The following is a 25,104-nucleotide window of genomic DNA, read 5'->3' as shown; positions in this document are numbered from 1 at the left end:
CCACGATTCTAAGATTAAAACAATGAGAGATGCAGCAGTCCCCCTCTAAGTTTCTGGTTTATTGCCTAAGAAGGTCAAGAATCCTTTTCACCGCAGGGTTCCAACTTCAGGGGTCAGAAGAAACCCAGGGACCTTTTCTCTCGTGTAAAATTTTCCAGTAACTTTGAGGAGGGGCTGACCCGAGCCTGAGGTCACTCAAAATATTTCTCTCTCTTTCACTCTCCTCTTCTGTGTGTCACTGCTTGGAAAATGTTTGTGCAGAACTTCATCCATGCAATGACCTCGTGACATCCTGGGATCACCTGTGGGAGGCCAGATTGGTGCCTTGTGCAGGCTGAGATAGAGCAGAGACTGGACAGAGCTAAAGGATAAAGCAGGGACTGATTCCAAGGATCTCCTCCATGGATGCACCTTGGGCAGCACCAGAGCCCAGCCAGGGCTGCACCCAAGATGACCCAAAATGGCCCCAAAATGCACGAGCGCTCCCGGGGTCTCTCCCTGGGATCAGCTCTGCTCCATTTGCACCTTGCAGTTCATTGTCCCAGCCCAGCTTTAGCCCAGGCACTCCCACCCTGCTTGTTTTTCTCTCTCCAGCCCACGGGGTTTGTGCTCCTGGGCTGAGATTTGGCTCATTTGTCCTTGGTGCCCAGCTGGAGCAGGAATTGTTTTGTCTCCCTGCTCTGTGCACAGAGCTCACCATGCCCTGATGTGAAGCTCAGACCCACACACTAAAGCAGCACAGAACCTGAAAATACAAAAGCTGAAACCTGAGGCATCAGGATCATTTAAAATTCCTTATCAAATTCACCTCACCTTCACTTGGGAAGCACAAAACCTCTGTTCCAGGGTTTGTCCTCTCAGGCCAGTGCTGAGGGTGAGTGAGGCATTGAGGCCGTTGGGTTTTTCGGGCACGGCCGCCAAGTCAGACACTTGAAAAAAGCCAAAATGAGGAACTGAAGAAGCCAAGGAATGATTCAGAACAAGTGCAAGACAAGAGAGTGGGAAGCCACAGCGTCTCCTCTGCATGTCCAAACAGGGCAGGGATCCCACAAGGCAAAAACAAAGTCAGGTGGGCTGGGAAGAGACAAAAAAAAGGCGTCAGAGCTGAGAGAGGCGGGTGAGAACAAGCCACGGAAATGTGGCCGCAGCCAAGCTGCACAGGGAGCAGCCAAAAGCAACGGAGAGGCTCCTTCTGATCCCAGAGGGGTGGAGAAACCACAGCTTTGGGATTCTGCTCCTGTCCCGAGTCTCCTGGGGCATGGGCTGTGGGCAGCTGTAACCGGAGCAGTCAGGCAGAGGAGGAAGGTGAGAGTGGAAAAGGATCCGGTGAAATATTCCCCTGGATCCCTGGAAGTGTCCAAGGCCAGGCTGGAGGGGCTTGGAGCACCCTGGGCTGGTGGAAGGTGTCCCTGCTCCTGGCAGGGGGTTGGAACAAGATAATTTTCAAAGTTCCTTCCAACCAAACCCACTCTGGGATTCTGGAGGAAATATTCAGGGCCATAATATAACTTACCTTCATCAGGCAGCTGCTAATCTCAAACATTAATTAATTAAAGCCTCAGTGCCTGAAAGGATGACTTTCCTTTTCCTTTGGGAAAAAACATCCATTAACAGAGAAAGAAAAATAGATTTTCAATCATCTTCCCCAAATACTCAAAAATAAGAAAAAAAAGTTATTCCCCCCAAAAAACATGCATGATTCACAAGAAATATTAAATGAATTGAACAAAACAATATCTTCATAAATAATTTATAATTATCATATTAGTAATATTATTAAGTAAAGCTGGTACAGGTATTATTATAAGAAAGGAATAGTAAAATCTGAGACTTCCATCCTTATTTATGGAGGAAGGGATGATGCAATAAGTTGATAAAACACTTTTGCCAATCTTCACAATATTTGATATTTTTCTTGCAGTTTCAGCTTGAAGGAATTAGTCATTATATGGGGAAATGAGCTCTTTTAAAACAAAACAAAAAACAAACCAATTTTCAACATTTTTTTTAGCTTTCATAGTGTTCAAACAAATCCTGAGGAAGTCAACTTTAAAAGAAAAATAAATATCATCCTGTTCAATGAATTTTTAAATCAGAATTTAAGGTCTTCCTCCGTCTTTAATATATCTTGTTTCTCCCAGCTTTTCTCTGCTTCCTGAGAGGTTTGATCAATTAAAATGCTATTATTCATTCACACCAATTTAAACAGATTTATTCTATTTTAATACCTATTAATGAAGACAAAATTAAATTTGTTTGGAATAACATCATCAAAATAGGGTCTCAGACATTTATAACAAAGGTATTAAAAATAAAGAATTAATTTAATTTCATTTCCCTGCCTTTCTTAAGTACAGAGTCTGTGTAGAGCCTAAGCTGTCTTTGGAGACCAGAAATTAAAAATTTGCTAAATTCCAAGATAGAAAATGGAGTTGAGGATGCCACTTGCTTTATTTTAGGATGATTGAATGAAATTAGGCTGGTTTCCCCTTACAGAATGTGCATTTCCCGACTGATGCTCTGAAGGCTGACCTAGAGCAGAGGCTGGACAGAGCTAAAGAATAGAGCAGGGATTGATTCCAAGGATCTCCTCCATGGATGCACCTTGGGCAGCACCAGAGCCCAGCCAGGGCTGCACCCAAGATGACCCAAAATGGCCCCAAAATGCACGAGCGCTCCCGGGGTCTCTCCCTGGGATCAGCTCTGCTCCATTTGCACCTTGCAGTTCATTGTCCCAGCCCAGCTTTAGCCCAGGCACTCCCACCCTGCTTGTTTTTCTCTCTCCAGCCCACGGGGTTTGTGCTCCTGGGCTGAGATTGGGCTCATTTGTCCTTGGTGCCCAGCTGGAGCAGGAATTGTTTTGTGTCCCTGCTCTGTGCACAGAGCTCACCATGCCCTGATGTGAAGCTCAGACCCACACACTAAAACAGCACAGAATCTGAAAATATAAGACCTAGAACGGGAGGCATCACTACATTCATGATAAACTGGGCCTGAAGTGATTATTGGTGCTTTGGTGGAGTTCCCAGCACTGCAGGCAGCTGGGGTGACATTCCTGCCCTCACCAAAGAAAAACTGTTACCCCTAAGCTGCAGAGAGAGAGGACCTGCTGGAATAACCCCAGCCAGGATGCTGGTCCCAGAACTGGAGCTGGGCAGGGAGAGCTGGGAATGTTCCCCTGGAGAGGAGAAGGCTCCAGGGAGAGCTCAGAGCCCTGCCAGGGCCTGAAGGGGCTCCAGGAGAGCTGGAGAGGGACTGGGGACAAGGATGGAGGGACAGGACACAGGGAATGGCTCCCACTGCCAGAGGGCAGGGATGGATGGGAGATTGGGAATTGGGAATTCCTGGCTGGGAGGGTGGGGAGGGGCTGGGCTGGAATTCCCAGAGCAGCTGTGGCTGGCCTCTGGATCCCTGGAAGTGCCCAGACCAGGTTGGACAGGGCTTGGAACGACCTGGGATAGTGGAAGGTGTCCCTGCCCTTCCAGGTGGTGACACTGGATGATCTTAAAGGTCCCTTCCAACCTAAGCCCTACCGGGATTCTGGGATTCCTGTCACATCCGTAACCTGCTCGCTTTTCCCGACACCACATCCCTTGGAAGGAACCTCTACCGACTGCAGGGATGGAAGAGGGCATTTCTCTCATCACATTTCTCTAATCCCTGTCTCTGTATTGTCTGCAAGCCGTAGGAGAAGGGGAATGCAGCCTGGAGAGCCGGGAGTCATGGACACCTCGTGTTGGATGGAGGACAGGAACCAGCCAGGAGAAGGGGAATGCAGCCTGGAGAGCCGGGAGTCATGGACACCTTGTCTTGGATGGAGGACATGAACCAGCCAGGAGAAGGGGAATGCAGCCTGGAGAGCCGGGAGTCATGGACACCTCGTGTTGGATGGAGGACAGGAACCAGCCAGGAGAAGGGGAATGCAGCCTGGAGAGCCGGGAGTCATGGACACTTCATGTTGGATGGAGGACAGGAACCAGCCAGGAGAAGGGGAATGCAGCCTGGAGAGCAGGGAGTCGTGGACACCTCGTGTTGGATGGAGGACATGAACCAGCCAGGAGAAGGGGAATGCAGCCTGCAGAGCCGGGAGTCATGGACACCTTGTCTTGGATGGAGGACAGGAACCAGCCAGGAGAAGGGGAATGCAGCCTGGAGAGCCGGGAGTCATGGACACCTCGTGTTGGATGGAGGACATGAACCAGCCAGGAGAAGGGGAATGCAGCCTGGAGAGCCGGGAGTCATGGACACCTTGTCTTGGATGGAGGACAGGAACCAGGCAGGAGAAGGGGAATGCAGCCTGCAGAGCCGGGAGTCATGGACACCTCGTGTTGGATGGAGGACATGAACCAGCCAGGAGAAGGGGAATGCAGCCTGGAGAGCCGGGAGTCGTGGACACCTCGTGTTGGATGGAGGACATGAACCAGCCAGGAGAAGGGGAATGCAGCCTGGAGAGCTGGGAGTCATGGACACCTTGTCTTGGATGGAGGACATGAACCAGCCAGGAGAAGGGGAATGCAGCCTGCAGAGCCGGGAGTCATGGACACCTCGTGTTGGATGGAGGACAGGAACCAGCCAGGAGAAGGGGAATGCAGCCTGGAGAGCCGGGAGTCGTGGACACCTCGTGTTGGATGGAGGACATGAACCAGCCAGGAGAAGGGGAATGCAGCCTGCAGAGCCGGGAGTCATGGACACCTCGTGTTGGATGGAGGACAGGAACCAGCCAGGAGAAGGGGAATGCAGCCTGCAGAGCCGGGAGTCATGGACACCTTGTCTTGGATGGAGGACAGGAACCAGGCAGGAGAAGGGGAATGCAGCCTGCAGAGCCGGGAGTCATGGACACCTCGTGTTGGATGGAGGACAGGAACCAGCCAGGAGAAGGGGAATGCAGCCTGCAGAGCCGGGAGTCATGGACACCTTGTCTTGGATGGAGGACATGAACCAGCCAGGAGAAGGGGAATGCAGCCTGGAGAGCCGGGAGTCATGGACACCTCGTGTTGGATGGAGGACAGGAACCAGCCAGGAGAAGGGGAATGCAGCCTGCAGAGCCGGGAGTCGTGGACACCTCGTGTTGGATGGAGGACAGGAACCAGCCAGGAGAAGGGGAATGCAGCCTGCAGAGCCGGGAGTCATGGACACCTCGTGTTGGATGGAGGACAGGAACCAGCCAGGAGAAGGGGAATGCAGCCTGGAGAGCTGGGAGTCACGGATACCTCATGTTGGATGGAGGACATGAACCAGCCAGGAGAAGGGGAATGCAGCCTGCAGAGCTGGGAGTCATGGACGCCTCATGTTGGATGGAGGACAGGAACCAGCCAGGAGAAGGGGAATGCAGCCTGGAGAGCTGGGAGTCACAGATACCTCGTGTTGGATGGAGGACAGGAACCAGCCAGGAGAAGGGGAATGCAGCCTGCAGAGCCGGGAGTCATGGACACCTTGTCTTGGATGGAGGACAGGAACCAGGCAGGAGAAGGGGAATGCAGCCTGCAGAGCCGGGAGTCATGGACACCTCGTGTTGGATGGAGGACATGAACCAGCCAGGAGAAGGGGAATGCAGCCTGGAGAGCCGGGAGTCGTGGATACCTCGTGTTGGATGGAGGACAGGAACCAGCCAGGAGAAGGGGAATGCAGCCTGGAGAGCCGGGAGTCATGGACACCTCGTGTTGGATGGAGGACATGAACCAGCCAGGAGAAGGGGAATGCAGCCTGGAGAGCCGGGAGTCATGGACACCTCGTGTTGGATGGAGGACAGGAACCAGCCAGGAGAAGGGGAATGCAGCCTGCAGAGCCGGGAGTCATGGACACCTTGTCTTGGATGGAGGACATGAACCAGCCAGGAGAAGGGGAATGCAGCCTGGAGAGCCGGGAGTCATGGACACCTCGTGTTGGATGGAGGACATGAACCAGCCAGGAGAAGGGGAATGCAGCCTGCAGAGCCGGGAGTCATGGACACCTCGTGTTGGATGGAGGACAGGAACAAGCCACGCTCGTTAGTCCTTAAATTAGCAGAGCGCTGCCAAGGTAACGGCTCTCTCCACAATATTGTTGTCTTGACTAAACAACTTTCCCTAAGCTCCGTTGAAATAATCTGTTTTTTCACCTGCAGGAGTGAAACATTCGAGCCGACATTCCAAGACGGATCTGGTTAAGGCCATAAAAATTTTGTGGTAACCTATATATTATTTTTATGCATATGCTTAACACGACGTGTTTTATGAATGTGCTAAAGTGCAATAAATCACCTAAAATGTGGTGTAAAACACTTCGGGCTCTTAGCAGAGTATCAGATGCTCGCACATATTCCGTACAACCGTGGGCTTGTGCAGATGCAGGAGGGTAGGGACATGTCATCTCTCGGGAATAGCAGAAAGATGGGAATATGGCTTCTCTGCTGCGTGGGAGGTCGGGAGAGCAGCCCCTGGCTCTGTGATGGATTAGCAGCCAAAATGAAGACAGAATGTGTGGAAGAACGGCACAGCTCCAGCCTTTACTGGGTGTAATCCCAACAATCGGAATTTCGCGGGAATTGCGTTGCGAGAGAGAGGAATTCTGTCTCTCCTGGTGGATAAAAAATACGCTGAAATCCCTGCTTTTGCAGAAGCCCAACATGAGAAGTCCTAAAGAAAACTGAATCCCTCAGCTGGCTCTGCTGAGGGTCAGGATCCAGAGTGGATGAGGCCTGGATTAACCTGCTGCTCCCAGTTCCCTTGGATTTATGGATCTGGGATTAGAGCACCATTCCATACCATGTCCTTCATTTTTACAACTCCAGTAAGTGTGGCCTGAGTTTAGATGCTTAAGTCAGGCTGGAAAAGCATCCAAAAACCTTTTTCAAGTTAAGGGATTGGAAAAATCTGGAGATGAAGGTGCTTCAGAATTTTTCATATCCTGTTCATCATCTCCAAGTCTTGTTGGAAAAACTGGCATGAAAGAAATTTCCCTGTTTTACTTAATTTTTCCAATTAAATGTGGGCATAATGATCCTTTTTTGCTTGTAACACTTACAAAATATTAAAAATTAGTTTAAAAGAAGGGACTTATCGCAGGAATTTGGGCAAAGATTTGGTATCATTGGTCTGCAGATTTGATATCCTGCTCCACTGATCATCAGTGAAGGACGTGGTGGGAATCTGGAAATGTTGGGGTCATCCTGTTCAGGGCCAGAATTGGATTCAGTGGTCCTTGTGGCTCCCTTCTAACTCAGGATATTCTATGATTCAATATCCTAAAGCTTCAAATGTGTAAAAATCAGGTGGATTTCAAAAAAAAGGTGCTCTGTGCAGAGAAGGGATAAAGAAGTGAGTGTTTAATTTAAAGATTTCACTGCTTTTTGACTGACTGGCATCAGGGAGCTCTTCCTGAGGTGATTTCAGTTGTCCAGGAACTCCCAACCCCTACACCCTGGAGTTCAGGATAAGGCAGCTCCAAGAGAAGCATCAGATGGGTGAGGTGGCAGGAGAACTGGAAATATCCCAACAAGTTTCATATCCTGCCAGTGCTCCACCAAAACCAACACATTTCCCCAGAGCACTTCACTCCCATGAAGGTGAGGAAGTGTTTTCCAATGGAAAAATATTCCATGTGACCAGATCTTCTAAAGGTTAATTTGGGCCCCAGAAAAATTAATTTGGGTTCTTTGAAAGTGGGCATCCACAGGGACCAGGTAATTTTTTATTTGTTTTAACAAATAATTTGTTTGTTTTTGCTTGAGGAAACTCCCGTTGACTTTGGCTGAGCTCAGGTTTCTGCCCTAAGAACAGACAGTCAGAAAACTCCAAATTATGGACTCAAATGAGCTGGAAAAATTATTCTGGAGAAACAGGATGGATAATTGTGGAGTGGGAGATCTTTTTTGGGGTTAGGAGTGAGAGGAAAAGAAGAAGCAGGAGGAAACAGTGGCATAAAAGGTCTGAAGAGCAAAGCCTGCTCATTTGGTTTAGCTGAAATCCATGTGATTCAGTATCCATGGGATTTCTCATGGACCAATTTAGAATCAGCATCCATTTCCCAAAAAACCAGAAAATCCCATAGATTCCCAAACCCACAGGAGAGGCTCTGGAATGGAAGGAGTGTGCAATCTCAGAGAGTGTTTGTTGGTATCCAGGGATAAGCCCAGATCCTATGCCTGGAAGTTTGGGAAGTCTCCTGTCCTAGTGGAATTCATGGAATCACCAGCCTGGTGGGGGGATCACCACAGTGATTTGGAGCTCTTCTCTCCCTACCAGCAAAACAGGCACCAGAGGGCTTCAAAACAGGGGAGGGGAAAGGAATAAAAAGGGGGGAGAAAGGGAAAAACAGGGAAATACAGGACAAGGCAGCAGAGCCAGGATGAGACACTCCAGGCTGGGTTTGGGACACAGAGATGGATTCATGTTCCCAGGCCAGGACACAGAGGGATGGGAGGATGTGAGAGCCATGGGATGCTGTGTGGGTGAGGAAGGGGAGAAAACTCCCCTACCTCCATTTTTTTATTTTCCTGCCTTTTTCAGCATGTCTGTCCTGAATTTCAGTGAGAAAAAACTGGGACACTCCAGTGGGAAAATGTTGGAGAGTCGCTGATGGTCTTTAGGGAGTTTCCAGGTTATCCATCCTAGAAAAAGGGAAAATCCTGAGTTCGAAGGGATCCATCAGGACCATCAACCAACCCTTGGTCCTGCACAGACACCCCAACAATCCCACCCTGGGTGTCCCTGAGGGCATTTTCCAAAAGCTCCTGGAGAGCATTCCCATTCCCTGGGGAGCCTGGGCAGTGCCCAGCACCCTCTGGGGGAGGAACCTTCTCCTAAATCCATCCTAACCCTCCTCTGACAGTGACAATGAGTTCACCACTTCCCTGGCATCCCATTCCAATGCTTGACAATGGAAATATTTTTTTCCTAATATCCAATCTAAACCTCCCCTGGTGCTACTTGAGGCCTTTTCCTCTTCTTTTGCTCCTTGTTCTGTGATCCAGAGGTGGCCAGAAGGATCTACTACCCTCAGATTTAAATAAATATAAATATAGATAGATTTTTTTTTAAATAAATCTGTATTTAAATGTCATAAAATAATGTCCTCAAGGATTTTTGGCAGCTCAGTTGAAGTGCCTTTGGAAAACCAGATTAATTTGAAGAGACGAGTTTAAAAATCCAGCTCATGTGGATTCCCACTTCCAAATTTGGGATATCTTCCTTTTGGTTCTGCTGTAAATATTTCAAGAAGAAAGTAGAGCATTCTCTTTGTTTCTTCCTCACAGTCCCAATTATTAAAAAGGGATTAAAATATTGATTTATTGCAGCATTGAGAGGGATAAAACTCCAGTGTTTTTATGGAATTCGAACCAAGGCTCCCTTTTTATCTCTGCTGCCAAGAGCTGGAATAATCCCTTCCCATAGCTGGAAACATCTGCCAAAAGCATGGAGATTCCCAAACTACTACTGTCTCCCAGTGATCCATGAAAAAGCAGCTTCCAGATGCTTCCTCTAGGCAGACAAAAACATCAAACCTCTCAGAATTAGGAATGGCTTGAGGAAATTTAGTGATCTGCTCCCCCGAAACCTCTCCCTAGACCTAAAGTCAGAGACATCAAACTTGGACTGGCCTCAAGGCTTAAATTCCCAATTATTTTTAAGTCCCACAGCTTTAATTTTTTTAAGCTTGGGGGGGGGTTATGCCTTTCTTTTCTCACTTAAAGTGACCCCAAATGTGAATTATGTCGTGACCTGGAGCAGCAGAACAAATCTGAACACATATTTCAGGTCACCCAGACTTCCAGACAACCTGCAAGTGGTAACAACCTTTCATCACTTCTCCCTTTTTCCTGCTGGAAGTGGGAATATTGCAGCCCACTGGATTCTGTGCTGCTTTCCCCATGGAGCAGCTGGTTTGGATCTGGAAGTTGTGTGGCTGCACTTGAGTTGGTGCTGAACCTGAATTATTTTGTCTCGCTGAGCTGCGCCGTTGTTGAGCCATAAATTTTCCTGCTGGAAGGATTGTACCTGAAATTTTGAGGGAGAAGGAAGGAGGGGAAGGAGGGGAGTGGAATGGACAGGAGAGAGAAGGAAAAGGAAAAAGAAAAACCATACCTCTGACACTTTTTGATTTTCCAGTATATTAACATTTTTCTTTCTTCCCTTTTTTTTTCTTTCCTGTAATGTTGAAAATAAAGGAAAAACAATTTTTCTCTATCCAGCTCATGAAAATCCAGTGCCAACACAATGGTGATTAATATGAATAATCTCACTTTTCCATTTCAATCGCTTCCTGGAGATGGGAAAGGGAAGGATCCTTCCAGCAGGACCAGCCCAGCAGGCCCTGTCCAAGGTTCTAGTCCAGCTTCCCACCAGCAGCATTCCCTGATATCCTCACCCACATCCCAAATGTATCCTAAAGCCCCCTTGGGACCAGCCTCTGACTGTAATTACACAGTCAGACATTCCAGCTCACCTGCAGGGAAAGAGGGAAGAGCTGGGAGACGGGGCCAGGTTTGAGTGCTTTTTTCCATGTGTTTCCAAGTGGGGTCTTTGGAGATGTCTGAATCCATGGGAGATCTGCAGGGAACAGCATTTTGTTCTGAAAAGTGGGAAGTTCGAGGTGTGTGGCTTCCTTGGGGCTTTCTACCAGTGTTTTGTGGCTCCCAGAAGATCCTGGGTGGGTCCCCACCCCACCAAAAGGACACGTGAAGGGTTATTTGTTGCTAATTAGTTTTTCTGCTCAATGGAGTAACAGCTGTGTAATTAACACGAGCTTTGGGAGAATGGCCATTCATGGGAGAATCAGGATTCCCAAGGTTTTTAGGACATTTCATTCCCCAGCTCCTCTCAAAGCCCAGATTTTACACACAACATGCACAGCCAACTTCCAGAACTTCCCCTGTATTGTGCTGGTCTTTCTGGGCAATTTATGAGGAGAGGAAGAAAAAAATTATTATTATTATTATTATTATCATCATCACCATTATTATTATTATTACTCCTGGGAGTGCCAGGTGTTGCTGGGAAAAACAGATTGTGTTGGTGGCAACAGCCACAACCATCTTTCCTTTCCATAGCCTGGGGAGATCCAAACTTGGCACAGCCCATGGACAACTTCCCCAGGACAATTTTGCTGCTTGAAACAACACCTTGCTTTGTGTATTCCTTGAGCCAGCCTGGAATTTAATCCGTGTTTCTTCAGAACTGAGTCACACCAGGCTGTTGATCTGAGCAGTCATTAATGAGGGATATTTCATGGAAGGCTAGGGAAATCTAAGACTGCTGCAGGCTGGCATGAAAGCCTTGGTGGTTTGTAGCTTGTCCTCACAAATGGTTTTCTTGTCCAAATACGTGACCTGAATATATTTGTAAAATAATTAATCTGTGGGACCACAGCTGTGCTGGAATTCATTGGGTGGTTGGAGCAGTCTATAGCAGGAGCTTCAGACTTCAAGTATCCTCCCAATTTAGAGATGATCTGAGTGTTTGAATGTTCCTGGTACCACAGGCTGTCCAGGGAGGTTGTGGAATCCCCAGGCCAGGCTGGAGCAGTGGAGTGTGTCCCTGCCCACGCCAGGGGTGGCACTGGGTGATCTCGAAGGTCCCTTCCAACCCAAAACTTTCCTGGGATTCTTTACACTCACAGATGACAAGGACACAGGGGATGATGGATTTTCATATCTATGTCACACTTAATTTTAGGTGATTAATCCAAAAAAGCAAAGCAGAGAAGGATCAGAGACAGGGAAACATGGAATAAGACTGGTCTGACCCTGGTTGTACATCTTGAGCTTATTTGTGTCCAGTTCCCACATTTCCAATTTCTTTCCACGTTTCCTTGGCCTTTTTTTCCTTGCTGCTCCTTTTTTTCTGCTCTTAAGACAATGGTGGCTTCAGGCTGTCCCCCTTTTTTCCCTTCCCAGAGCACAAATCCTGGATGAAATTCCCTGGTTGGCACTGGCTGTGTCATTTCCTCTCTGAGGATGTGGAGCACCCCATGACCTCACCATGAGCAGGAACAGTTTTGGGGCTGGATTTACCCAAAAAAAGCCCTTCCTTAGTGCCTGGAGGCATGAAGGGGAACGGCCAAAGCTTTCCTAGATTGTCCCCCTTTATTCCATATCTCGGGATATTCTGACATCCAGGCAGTGAACGAAGGGAAGCTGTCCAAATCTTGATGCTCATCTTCCCAAAATCATCTTCCCAAAATCATCTCCCTTTTGCTGCAGTGTGAGAAGGAGAAAATTCCCATTTTAGAGTTTAAGATTTTGGCTTATTAGGGTCTGTAGGAAATGAGCAGCGATCCGTGAAGGTCAAAAATAATTTAAATTTCAAACCTTCCCCGTGCCCTTCTCTGTCAAATGGCAGCAGGTTGTTGCTTTTCCCCAATTAAACATCCAGAGACTCATTTTTTTTCTTTCTTATTTCACTTTTATTTTCTTTTACTATAAATTGAGTGGGTCTGGGTTAAACATCAAAATAAATTAAACCCTTTATTTCGTGTATTTTGGGAAAGCCCTCTCCAGAGGCAGCATTGAACACTGCCTTTTTGTCTCCCTGATTGTTTGTGCCAGAGGGAAAATCAGCAGGAGATTCTGTTAAATGGTTCAGAGATGGCTCCAGAAAAACCACAATCCCCAAATCCCTGGAGCCAACATCTCCAGGGGTCAGGAGTTCCCAGGTATTTTTAAAACCTCCCCAATCCTGAACCTCCCAAGAGCCAAACCCAACAGAATGTCTGGCTGTAATGACAGATATATTAATTAAACACATTCCCCACCAGGAGTCTGTCTGTTGTCACCTGCAGGAAAGGAGAGCGATCCCATGGTCCATGGATTTCATGGAACGTCGGATGATGTCAGGCCTGTGAAGAAGTTGCCCGTGAAGAAGCACAGACAAGCCAAACTCTGTTCTTCCCCAGCAGAAGGGTGGCTGGAAACCATGGGATTGCAGGTATTTGTGATTCCAGAGGTTTTTCCAGGCTCCTCCTGTCCATCCTGGTTTTCTGTCCAAGTGCAGGGGATGAAGCAGGACCTGCAGTGAGGCTGGGGATCCACAGGGGACCTGGTGTGGTGGGAGGGGTCCCTGCACACAGCAGGGGTGGAACTGGAGCATTGCAAGGTCCCTTCCAGCCCAAACCATTCCACAATTCTGTGAATTCCTCTTCTTTAACATTCTCAAGAATTCACAAGGAGGTTCCACAAAACCTGTTGCTCACTAAAGCCTGAGGATCCCTTTCTCTAAATCCTGTATATTTTATTTTATTTTATTTTACTTCATTTTATTTTATTTTACTTTATTTTACTTTATTTTATTTCTTTTATTTTGTTTTATTTTACTTTATTTTACTTTATTTATTTTATTTTATTTTACTTTATTTTATTTTATATTTTATTTGACTTTATTTTATTTTGTTTTATTTTATTTCATTTTATTTTATATTTTAATTTATTTTATTTTATTTTATATTCTATTTTATATTTTATTTTATTTTATCTTATTTTAATTTTATTTTATTTTACTTTATTTCATTTTATTTTCATTTCACTTTATTTTATTTTATCATAATTTTTTTCATTTGTACCTCATGTTCGCGTGACCTGAAATGGCAAATGAGACTTAAAACTTCCATGAGGTTCCCAGTTTTCCAAAAAGAACAAAAAAATCTTGCCAAGCTTATGAATTCCCATATCCTGCACAATGTGGCATCCCAAATCTCACCAAAATGTGAGATTTCACATTTCTTAACAACTCCTCTAGACACCAGGCAAAAATTAATTGGCTTCTGCAGTTTAATTAATTTGTACATCACGATGGGAGGTTCATTTTTTTGGGCTGAGGACATCTGGAGCCCCAAAGATCTGCCTCTTTGCTGCCTCCCTGGAATTATTTTCCAGCTTGGCTTAGCACCAACAGCCACCATTCCTGGTGGCACTCTGGGAACTGCAGGAGTGACCTCTGGAATTAATCCCAGGAATTGCCTCAAGCTGAGCTTGTGCTCCCCAGGTAGGATTGGAAGGAACACAAGTTCTCTGAGCAAAGAGGGGTAGGACACAATTTCCAACGAGATCCCAGAAGGGAAAATGGGGAAAGGCAGCAACATTTTCTTTTGCCACGTTTCAGGGATTAAAGTGGAGGAGCACAAGCATTTTCTCTGTGTGGAGGAGATGAAGAACAGCTCCACTGTCGTGAAAGAACCAGCAGTTAATGGGCTCAGAGGGTTTTATGCAAGCATTAAAGTTTTAAGTGCTTCGCATTTGTAGGGCTTGTTATTCCTGGATATTCCTCCCAAACCTGTTGAGAGACATGAAGCAAATTTCTGGAAAGTTTCCCTGGAGTTTCTTCAGGCAGAGCAAAGCTTGTTGTGTGTCTTCTTGGCTTGGGGATGCCAGGGATCCTGTGCTGCAGGAAGATGAAAGGTGACTGCATTCCATCAGCTCCGGGTGTTTGTTCAAGGTTTGGGACTGGCACACCCATCTGAGCTGGTTTTCATTCCTCTCTCCCTCCGTGTCACACCCACCTCCCCTCACACCGCCCGGGCAGGCCAATATCCCTCTCAAATGAAGGGGTTTGGGATCCACAGAATGTTTTCATTTCCCCCGTTCTCCAGTGACACTCATCAGACTGTCTGAGTCTCTCAGGGCCAGAATTATGCAAGAAAACCCCAAACTGGGCCAGCCTAAGCCCACCCAAAAAGTGAGGGCTGATGTTTCTCTCTCCCAGGCTGGAGGTGAAGCGAAAGCCGCCCCACCAGAGTGAATTCCAGCTTGATTTGGTGGGACAGGACCATGAAAAAGCAGGAGAAGTGAGCCTGGAGCTCCAAAATAAAGGCTGCAAACACGGCCACGGGAACAAGAGCTGCATTTTCCAGGAGCAGTGAGTCAGTCAGGCCTGGAAAGGCAAAGCCCTCCATTCCATCTCCTGACAGAGGGCTCTGCAATGCTCCACGGGACTCACCCCAGCCTCCAGCACTGGGCTCTGTGCTCCTGATGCCTGATTCCCTCCCATGACTACATCCCTGCTCCCTGCTGGGGGGGATGGAGCTCTGGGCAATCCCTTCCCTCATTTTTGTCCGAGGGAAATGGGAACACCCAGCTCAGGGGGTGTGATCTGCACCAGGGCTTCAGCTCACACCTCGGGCTGAGCCAGGCTCGCATTTCTGGCCTGACCAGGGTGAGCAGCTGGGTAAATTCCACAGAAAGGCTGGGTTTTTACATGTCAAAGGTTAATAAATGTGTTTATTGGGATTTATTTGGGGGTTGTGTTTATGTATTGTCATTAATTCATTTAATAATAATCATTCCCTTCTTGCAACTCAGGCAGCAGGACTGAATCACATGTAGAGTTGGTTAATGAAGATTTCCATTATTAAAACCAATCTTTGGGGTGTCTTTTTTTAGCAGAATTAAAAATCAGACAGAGTTAAAGCATGGAAAGAAAAGAGAAAATCATTTCATATTGCAGCTATGGGGAAGTTGGATTTTACCCCCATTTATGCTCAGAATTCTACATTGATGTATGACTTCAAACCTTTATTTTTTTCCTCAAAGCTGAATTCTTGCAGATCTTAGATTTACTCCAAGAACTCTTCAAGATGTTGAAGTTGAGTAGAGATTTTCTTGAAACAGTGCTGAAAAATGACAAAAGTTATGAAAAATCACCGTGCAAGAATCAGACCAGCCTCACCTGAATTCAAATTCCTCAAGTTGTATCAGAATTTCTCTTGAATCAAAATAGAGTCACAGATCTCTGTATGAATCAAGCCATGTCTCCCCAATCCATCTGTGGAGAAGCCACCAAATTCCTAATTCGGGCAAAATCATTCCAGATAGGTTAATTCAGGTCCTGGGGCCTCAATCAAAACTCCAAACTCCATGGAAACTGAAGTGTCCCATTTCCTTTTGCCTCTGCTCCCCATTGTAGAATTCTGTGCCCTTGCCACAAGAACTATAGAAATGCTGTCTTAAAATGTTTGGATAAGTGGGATATTATATTAAAATGTCTGCAAATGTGAGCAGAGTAGATTTGCAGTGGCTCACTGTGAAAGAAACATGGGAAATGGGTTGCATGTGAAGAAAATCATGGATATTGTTTGGTTTCATGCTTATGAGGTTGGTGTTTATCCTCAAAAACACTCTGGAAGCAGCTGAGGGCTCATCTCATCCACACCCAGCACAGGGAATCACGGAATCTTTAAGGTTGGAAAAGACCTTTAGGATCATCAAATCCAACCATCAGCCACCACCACCACGGTCACCACTAATCCATTTCCCCAGGTGCCACAGCAACACGTTTTTGAACACTTCCAGGACTGGGGACTCCACTGGGCAGCTGTGCCAGGGCTGGACAAGACTTTCCATGAAGAAATTTTCCTTAATGTCCAACCTAAGCCTCACCTGGTGCAGCTTGAGGCCATTTCCTCTCATCCTGTTCCTTGGGAACAGAGCCCAATCTGCAGATCCACCCTCCTGTCAGGAGCTGTGCAGAGCCACCAGGTCCCCCCTGAGCCTCCTTTTCTCCAGGCTGAGCCCTTTCCCAGCTCCCTCAGGAGTTCTCCAGCTCTTCCCCAGCTCTATTCCCTTCTCTCCAGCCCCTCAATGTCCTTCTGCTCATGGGGAACCCAAAACTGACCCCAGGATTTGAGGTGTGGCCTCAGCCCTGCTCAGCACAGGGGGGAAATCCCTTCTCCAGCTGCTTCTCCTACAGACCAGGATGCCTTTGGCATTTTTGGCCACCTGGGCACACCTGGGCTCGTGTTCAGTCTCTTTTGACCAAAACCCTCAACTCCTTTCCCACTGGGAGCATTCCAGCCCCTTTCCAGCAGCCTGTAATGATGATGTGGCCAAAAAAAAAGGTGGATCCTGTTCCTGACTCTGTGCTGAAACAGCTCTGCATCCCAGGCCTGCCCTGACATCTCTCATCTGCAGCAAAAAATAGATTTTCACCCAGACAGAGCCGTGAGCAGGTTTGTGGTGCTTGGCACTTGTCCTGACATGTCCCTTGCTGCCACAGCCATGGGGGATGAGTGACATAAAAGCCGTTTTTGCCAGGTTTTCTCTCCTCCCATCCTCTGGAAGCTATTCTTGGATGGGTCAGTAGAGCCAAGACTCAGCTCTTCTGTACCAGCAAACTCATGGAAAAAGGCTTGATTGTATCAGAGACTGCAGCTCTGGGAACTTTATCTCCCAAAATGTCTGATCCCCTGCAAGAGGCAATCCCAGGAATTCTGGTGTGTGCAGCTGGGAGTTTGGTTTAGCATAAACTTTCAGGGAAGAGGGGCTCTGGATTTACTGGAGCTCCCTCTCCTGTGAAAAGGATTCTGTTTAAAATGCTGAGCAATCCATTGCACAGCAGCTCCTGGGGGCTGTTTTGGGAATAGGATCATTGGCTTCGTGGAATTTTTTCCAGGCTGAGAACCATCACCTTCTTTCAGCTCCACAAAGTGCCTTTAACAGAGACATTTTCTTCACAGAAACAGCCAAGAGATAATGGCAGGGTGAAAATCCAGGGAAAAACAAACCTTCCTTCAGAGGGACCTGGTGGGACTTTTGGGGATGTTCCAACGGCCCTGCTTTGCCACCTCTGGGCTGACATAAAGTTGTTTTCCCTCATTTAATTATCCTAATTTAATTAGCTCAACCTGGCAATCAGTGCTGGTGCAGGGAATCACTGAATTATGGAATCCTTTGGAAACAGACCCAAGGAATGGTTTGGGTTGGAAGGGACCTGTAAAGGTCTTTTAGTCCAAACCCAATGAAATGAGCAGGGACATCAGCAATGAAATCAGGTCAAGGTTAGTCAGGGCTTTATTCAAAGCCTGATGAAGTCACAGCTGTCGTGAGCATGAGTTAAAACTGACAGAGAAGTTTTTGTGCCCTGGAACACAACAATTTGAACTTTTAGGAAAGAGATCTTGGAGTGATTTTAGCCCAGCTTTCACTTTACAAACCAGCTCGTGGTCATGGTTCAAGAGGGATCAAGAGCCAGGGACCTGGATCTTGATATATCTTATCTGGCTGCATAAAACCAAACCCTGCTGGTTTTATGCAGCCAGAAGGATTTAGAGCTGGAGACAGGACCATGTCAGGAGATGGAAGCCATGATCACATCATGTCTTGAAGTGCTAATTAGAGTAGTGGAGATGAAAAGTCAAAATGAAATCAAAAACACGGCAAAAACCCCCTCATGTTTTGCTATTTTAAAGCTCCAGATCAGTTAAGCCCAGTTCTGACCTACTGAGAAGGAAATTTACAAATTCATTGAATAACAGATAAAATCAGGTTGCAATAATTTGGTTTTGTCTTTTGAGCTTCTGCTGCCTTTGAGGACCCCTTTTCATGCAGCTGGTCAAACGCTGTCCCTGATGAAACCTTTCCCTTGCAGGAAGTGTGGCTTTTGTCTAAACTGACAAGGAAATTAGCATGAATGATGAAATGTTTCAATTTTCCAGTGGGATTTTTTTGACTTCTCAAGTGTTTCAATTCAGCCAGGGGTTTAAATGTCCTGCTGGGGGTGAGCTTTCTCTGGGGCAGAGATTACAGAGCTCCAAATTGCTGGTGAGAAATTCCCAACCCCAAGAAAAAGTGCAACAATATTTCCCTGCAATGAGCTCCAAGGTGATCTAAGATTTAAAGGTGGATTATTCAAAGAGTAAGGTTTAGAACTGGGCCAAAATTCCAAATCTAGGGCTCTTAAAGTGGGGGAATCTCATCCTAACCAGATGTGTTTAAACTGTTTTAACTGAGGTGATCTCTAGAGAGAAGAACGAATCTGTGCCCAAATTTGGCTTAAAAGCCTTAATTTTAAACTCTTGCAATTAGCAACGATAAATCCTTGTCCTCAGCTCCTCTGAAGCCTCTCAGACTAAGACCACATTTTAATTTAGCCATTCCTAATGACTAAAGCCTTGGAGCTGGTCCCACAAAGAGCAGATTCCCAGACTTAGATCTCCAGTAGCACCTGGATTTGGTGTTTTTTTCCATGGAGCTGTGATTTCTGGGGTATTTTTTATACCTCCACCAGAGACATGTCCCTGCTCATGGCAGGGGGTTGGAATGAGATGATTTTCAAGGTCCCTCCTAACCCAGACCCTTCTGGGATTCTACACTCTTTGCTTCCCCATGTTTTGCAAAATTTAGGAGTTGCTTTCTGCATTTTTAACTTGCTGCTTCTCCACTTTGCTCCTTGGTGCCTCAGTCCAGATGGTCCCAGTCACAGCAGGACCTTTTAAGCCTCTTTCAGACTAATTGCTTGATTAATTCACTCTTGTTTAAAGTATCTAATCCTAGGCAGGGTTTTCCATTATCCCACCCATGTTGGAATATTCCTCCCACAGCATTAAACAGGAGCCGTGTTTTCCTTAAATACCATCCATAATTATTTGGTGTGAGTTCTCTGCTGCCTGCAAAACCCCTTCTTGTTCTTCCTTTATTTTTTTAGACCTCTTTTCCTGATGCTTTGTGTGTGATGGATGCAGCCCAGAGCAGAGCAGGAAGGCTCATTCCCATGTCTCCCATTGGATCGCGGATTCCGTGTGTCCCATCGGATCGCAGGAGATTGGATCTCCCACGTGGGATGTGAATAAACTTTGGAAGGGAAAGTTCTTCCATTATTTTTTTCACCCCTTTTCCTGATGCTTTTGTGTGTGATGGATGCAGCCCAGAGCAGAGCAGGAAGGCTCATTCCCATGTCTCCCATTGGATCATGGATTCCATTGAATTGCGGGAGTTTGGATCTCCCATGTGGGATGCGAATACATTTTGGAAGGGAAAGTTCTTCCATTATTTTTTTTCACCCCTTTTCCTGATGCTTTGTGTGTGATGGATGCAGCCCAGAGCAGAGCAGGAAGGCTCATTCCTATGTCTCCCATTGAATCATGGATTCCATGTATCCCATCGGATCACGGGAGTTTGAATCTCCCACCTGGGATGTGAATAAACTTTGGAAGGGAAAGTTCTTCCATTATTTTTTTCACCCCTTTTCCTGATGCTTTTGTGTGTGATGGATTCAGCCCAGAGCAGAGCAGGAAGGCTCATTCTCATGTCTCCCATTGGATTGTGGATTCCATCGGTTCGCGGGAGTTTGAATCTCCCACGTGGGATGCGAATAAATTTTGGAAGGGAAAGTTCTTCCATTATTTTTTTACACCTCTTTTCCTGACACTTTTGTGTGTGATGGATGCAGCCCAGAGCAGAGCAGGAAGGCTCATTCCCACATCTCCAGAATCCCATCGGATCCTGGGAGTTTGGATCTCCCACATGGGATGGGGATAAATTTCAGAAGGGAAAGTTCTCCATGGCTGTGACACAGTGCAAAAGAACCTTGGCAACCTCGACACCACTCTTGGTGCAGCTCAGGTGAACAACCCAGTCAGGGAAGAGCTGGAATTGTATCCACGTCTGTCTGGCTGGAGCTCCAGGACACAAAAGATTTAATATGGACGAAATCGGAACAAGTTTAGGATGAGCTCGCCTCGATTTTTCTGTCGTTCCCAAGGCTTGTTGCATCCAGTTCGTAGCTTTTAAAGGATCTGCAGCTTCTAGCTAAAATTTTTGATTTAAATGCTCACAATTTTATAAAAATATAATTCTGTGTATGAAATATTTGCCATTCCATGCATTCCCTCTGTTCCCAAGGATTTCGTGTTCCTTACTGACCATTGAAACATTTTTTTGGCCATTGAAATCATCTCGATTTTTCTGTCATTCCCAAGGCTTGTTGCCTCCACTCTGCAGATTTTAAGGAAGGGATCTGCAGCTTCTAGCTAAAATTTTTGATTTAAATCCTCACAATTTTATAAAAATAAAACTCTGTGTATGAAATATTTGCCATTCCATGCATTCCCTCTGTTCCCAAAGATTTTGTGTTCCTTACTGACCATTGAAACCTTTTTTTGACCATTGAAACCACCCAATTTTTCTGTCCTTCCCAAGGCTTGTTGCCTCTACTCTGCAGATTTTAAGGAAGGGATCTGCAACTTCCAGCTAAAATTTTGATTTAAATCCTCACAATTTTATAATATTATAATATTTTAAATATTTAGCAAAACTGCTAAATATTTACCATCCCATGAATTCCCTCCATTCCCAGATTTCATATTCCTTAATGACCATTGAAAGTCTTTTAAAACAAACTGACAGCAGTCTATTCTCATGAAAAGAAGTTTTTAAAATATTTTTTAGCCTAAAGATGGGACCTGGGATGGCTCTACCACTGTATAAAATTTGTGGTAGATTTTGGAGAGTTGGAGAATAAGGCAAGGAATTATGGGAATAATTCTCAGTATGGGAATAAGGCAAGGCAATGGTTTTTTCCAAGTCAGGCCCACAAAATATTTGATATGGATAAAGTTGGAACAAGTTTATGATGACCTCACCTCGATTTTTCTGTCATTCCCAAGGTTTGTTGCCTCCACTCTGCAGATTTTAAGGAAGGAATCTGCAACTTGCAGCTAAAATTTTGATTTAAATGCTCACAATTTTATAAAAATAAAACTCTGTCAATGAAATATTTGCCATTCTATGCATTCTCCCTCTTCCCAGGGATTTCATGTTTCTTAGTGGCCATTGAAAGCTTTCTAAAACAGACTGACAGGAACATCCTCTGAAGAAAAATAAATGCTGAAAATGTTTTAAAAACGTTTTCCACCCTAAAAATGGGAGCTGGGATGGCTCTACCATTGTATGGAATTTATTGTACATTTTGGAGAGTTAGGGAATAAATTATGGGAAGAACTCTGAGAATGGGAATAAGGCAAGGCAATGGTTTTTTCCAAGTCAGGGTAGCTTTTTTAAATAATGTGCTTTTTAAAAAAAAGCACATTAAAGTTGTTTTGTTTATTTGTATATTTTTATCCCAAAAATGGATTTATCCACACGCCAAATGTTACATCACCATCCGTCCAACAAATCCCAAACTCTTGCTGCTGCTGGCAGTGCTCAGAATTCCTATTTGATTCCCAGAACGCCTTTTAACCAATATTTAGTTGGGAAAAATATCACTGAAGAAAGGAAAAATGAGTGACAACACCTGACCATTCACCATGGCCTGGAAGAGCGTTGGAATTTTAGGGATGACAAGTCAGTTTTCCTTAATCCAAGCTAAAATTTTCCCTAAAAAAACTGGAATTTGAAGCTAAAGAACAGACTTTCTTTCACTTTAACCTAAAAAGCTGGGTGGGAAATAATATTCATAGCACAATTTTATTTTTAAGGAATACTTTCCTTGATTTCCTTTTATAAAGAAACTTCTAAAAGAGGAGAATGTTTGTAATTAGAGTAAAAACTTCTGTTCAATTTCAGGATGCTGCCTGGAAAGGGAAATTTTCTAATTTCCCACCATAAATACTTGGTGAGGAGTCATTGGAATGACGTCAGCTTGAAGATCCCAAACCATTTTGGGATTCTGGGATTTCTTTTTCTTCCTCACCACACTAGAAATTAAGAAGTTCCTCTGTCTGAGCATCCACTTTTCCATGAAACTCATGGAGCTGCTCCATGGAATTTTAGGGATGACAAGTCAGTTTTCCTTAATCCAAGCTAAAATTATCCCTTAAAAAATTGGATTTTGAAGCTAAAGAATGGACTTTCATTCACTTTGACTCAAAAAGTTGCATGGGAAATAATATTTCATGGCAAAATTTTATTTTTGAGTATTTTCCTTGATTTCCTTTCATAAAGAAACTCCTAAAAGAGGAGAATGTTTGTAATTACAATAAAAACTTCTGTTCAATTTCAGGATGCTGCTTGGAAAAGGAAATTTTCAAACTTCCCACCATAAATCCTTGGTGAGGAGCCGTTGTTTTTTCAGATGAGGAGCCAAAGACTGGAGCCTTATTCCCATGACTTTTTACTGGGTTGATGTTATATGATGTCACTGCTCCGTCAGGATCCAGCAATTCCATGGATTTTAAGGAGGACAGAACCCTACAGCTGCACCCTTTCAGCTGACCTGGATCATCCACCTTGGACCCTTTGGAATTCTGTAATTCCAGCCCTTCTAGTTGCCTCCTTCTGTCCCTCCTTGTCCAAGGAAATGGGTGGCTCAGCTCATCCCTCACTGGAAAACTCCTGAAATCCTGGCAAAGCAGAGCTGAGCCAGGCATTCTGTGCTTGGACAGCAGGAATTGATGTGGAAAATTAGAGATTCATGGAGATGGAATTATTGTGATTATCCTGTGAATATCCCACCTCTGGAGCAAAATTTTGGGAAGCCCTTTTCCCAAAGCTGCTGGAAGGCAGCAGGGAGCTTCCAGAGAGCTGTGGATGCCCCATCCCTGGAAGTTCTCAGGACCAGGTTGGAGAGGGCTTGGAACCAACTGATCCAGGGAATGACATCCCTGTCCCGGACAGGGGTTAGAACAACATGAGCTTGAAGGTCCCAAACCATTCTGGGATTCTGGGATTTCTTCTTCTTCCTCACCACAGGGAATTGTACATTAGAAATTAAGAAGTTCCTCTGCCCAAGCATTCCCTTTTCATGGAGCTGCTCCATCCACAGAGCTTCCCCTGCCTGAAGGGGAATCCATCCTGATCCATCGTAAATAATCTCTGTTCCTTTTGCTGCCTTTCCTGTGGTTTTCATCCCAACGGGTTCATGGAATGGCACCGAAGAAATCCCAATAGACAAAATATTCATGGGATTCATCCCAAAGTTTCTTGGAATATTTTTATTTATAGATTCTCAAATTATATAGAAACAAAATGTATAAATTTCATGTTTAGAGGCTAACTGAATGTTTTCCAATTTATCACCTTGATAAAAATAAGACCCAATGATTTAACTCATTCACTGAAATATTTTCAGAAAACCATCATTGTAAATAGGGAAAGCAGATTTAAAAAATCTATCATTATCCCAAATTTCTGGCTAGATCTTTGAAAAATTAGCATTTTACCCATTGCCACATGTAGTGTGGGCTTGAATCAGGCACTTGAGCTTATCTTAATCTGTCTGATGCCTCATTTATCCCAAAAATAATTTATTTTCGATTAAAAATCCATATTCCTGGGAGTGATTTAAAGCATCACCCACAATACTTTATCCAGAATCTTGTCCAGGTGATCCTGGACAATTCCATGTAATAAAAAACCCCACAAGGCATATTTGGCACAATGGTTGTATATTGAATTTTTTCATACTCAAACGTGTGCAAAAGATGCCCAACACAAACCCATTCCTTTAGGAAAGGGAGAAAAATGGGGATTTTCTGCCATGAACCAGCTAAAAATGAGGGAAGCAGTTCTTAAACTTTAGTCAGCTCTGCAATAAATAGTTTCAATTAAAAAAACTTGGAGAGATTTGTGATTTTAAACCCCATTCCCAGCATTTATTATTAAATTGTAAATTATTCCCTGCAGGAATCTTTTTTATTTCCATGATTTTGTTTAACACCTATCCACAAGAATCCCCTTCTCCTACTCAAACCCTCAGGTCCAATTGCAACCCAAACAAGGGGGGATTGAACAATGCCACTGGGTTTTTCCTGGGAAGGTGCCATGAGGAGCAGCCACGTGGGATAAATCCCTCCTCAGTGTCAATCCCAGCCTCCCCTGAATGGGAAAAGACAACAAAAGGTGTCCCAGAAAAAGTTTGGGATTGGTTTCCAAGATAACAACAAAAATAAGCCTGGAGGTGTTTCTGAACAAGCCACGGAGGCTCGTGGGTGGCCACGGCCACCTCGGTCAGACTTTCCATGGATCCTGACAGGGGATGTGTGTGGTTTTTCCTGAATAATGGAGTTTTGATGGAGATTAACTAATCTTGGGTGTGTCTTTCCAGGGAATGTCACGGAAGGAGAGACAGGCTGGGAACGGGAGTGGCGAGAAGAGGAGCTGAAAGGAAGGAGTTGCTCCAGGAGACAAAACCCAATTATCCAAATATTCCCTTCTGGTCCAGGATGGAATCTTTCCAGGACAAGGAAAACTGCAGTATTTAAAGTGGTTTAGCTGATACAATCACCCCTCTGGGATTTATTCCGTGCTTCTCCCTTTCTATCTCTTTTCCGTGGCTAATCCTGGTGGTGACCTAACTGGAAACCCCTGACATTTGGTGTCCTTAAACCATCTGGGAAGAGCTGCTGGAAAAAGGAGAACAGATTTCTCAGGGAAAACATAAAAATAAAGAATTCCTCAGTGTTTCTTCCCCTTTCTGAAAA

Source organism: Haemorhous mexicanus, chromosome 1 (genome assembly GCF_027477595.1).
Source record: "Haemorhous mexicanus isolate bHaeMex1 chromosome 1, bHaeMex1.pri, whole genome shotgun sequence".
In the NCBI taxonomy this organism is placed as follows: Eukaryota; Metazoa; Chordata; class Aves; order Passeriformes; family Fringillidae; genus Haemorhous; species Haemorhous mexicanus.
Note: the sequence above shows the minus strand (reverse complement) of the source record.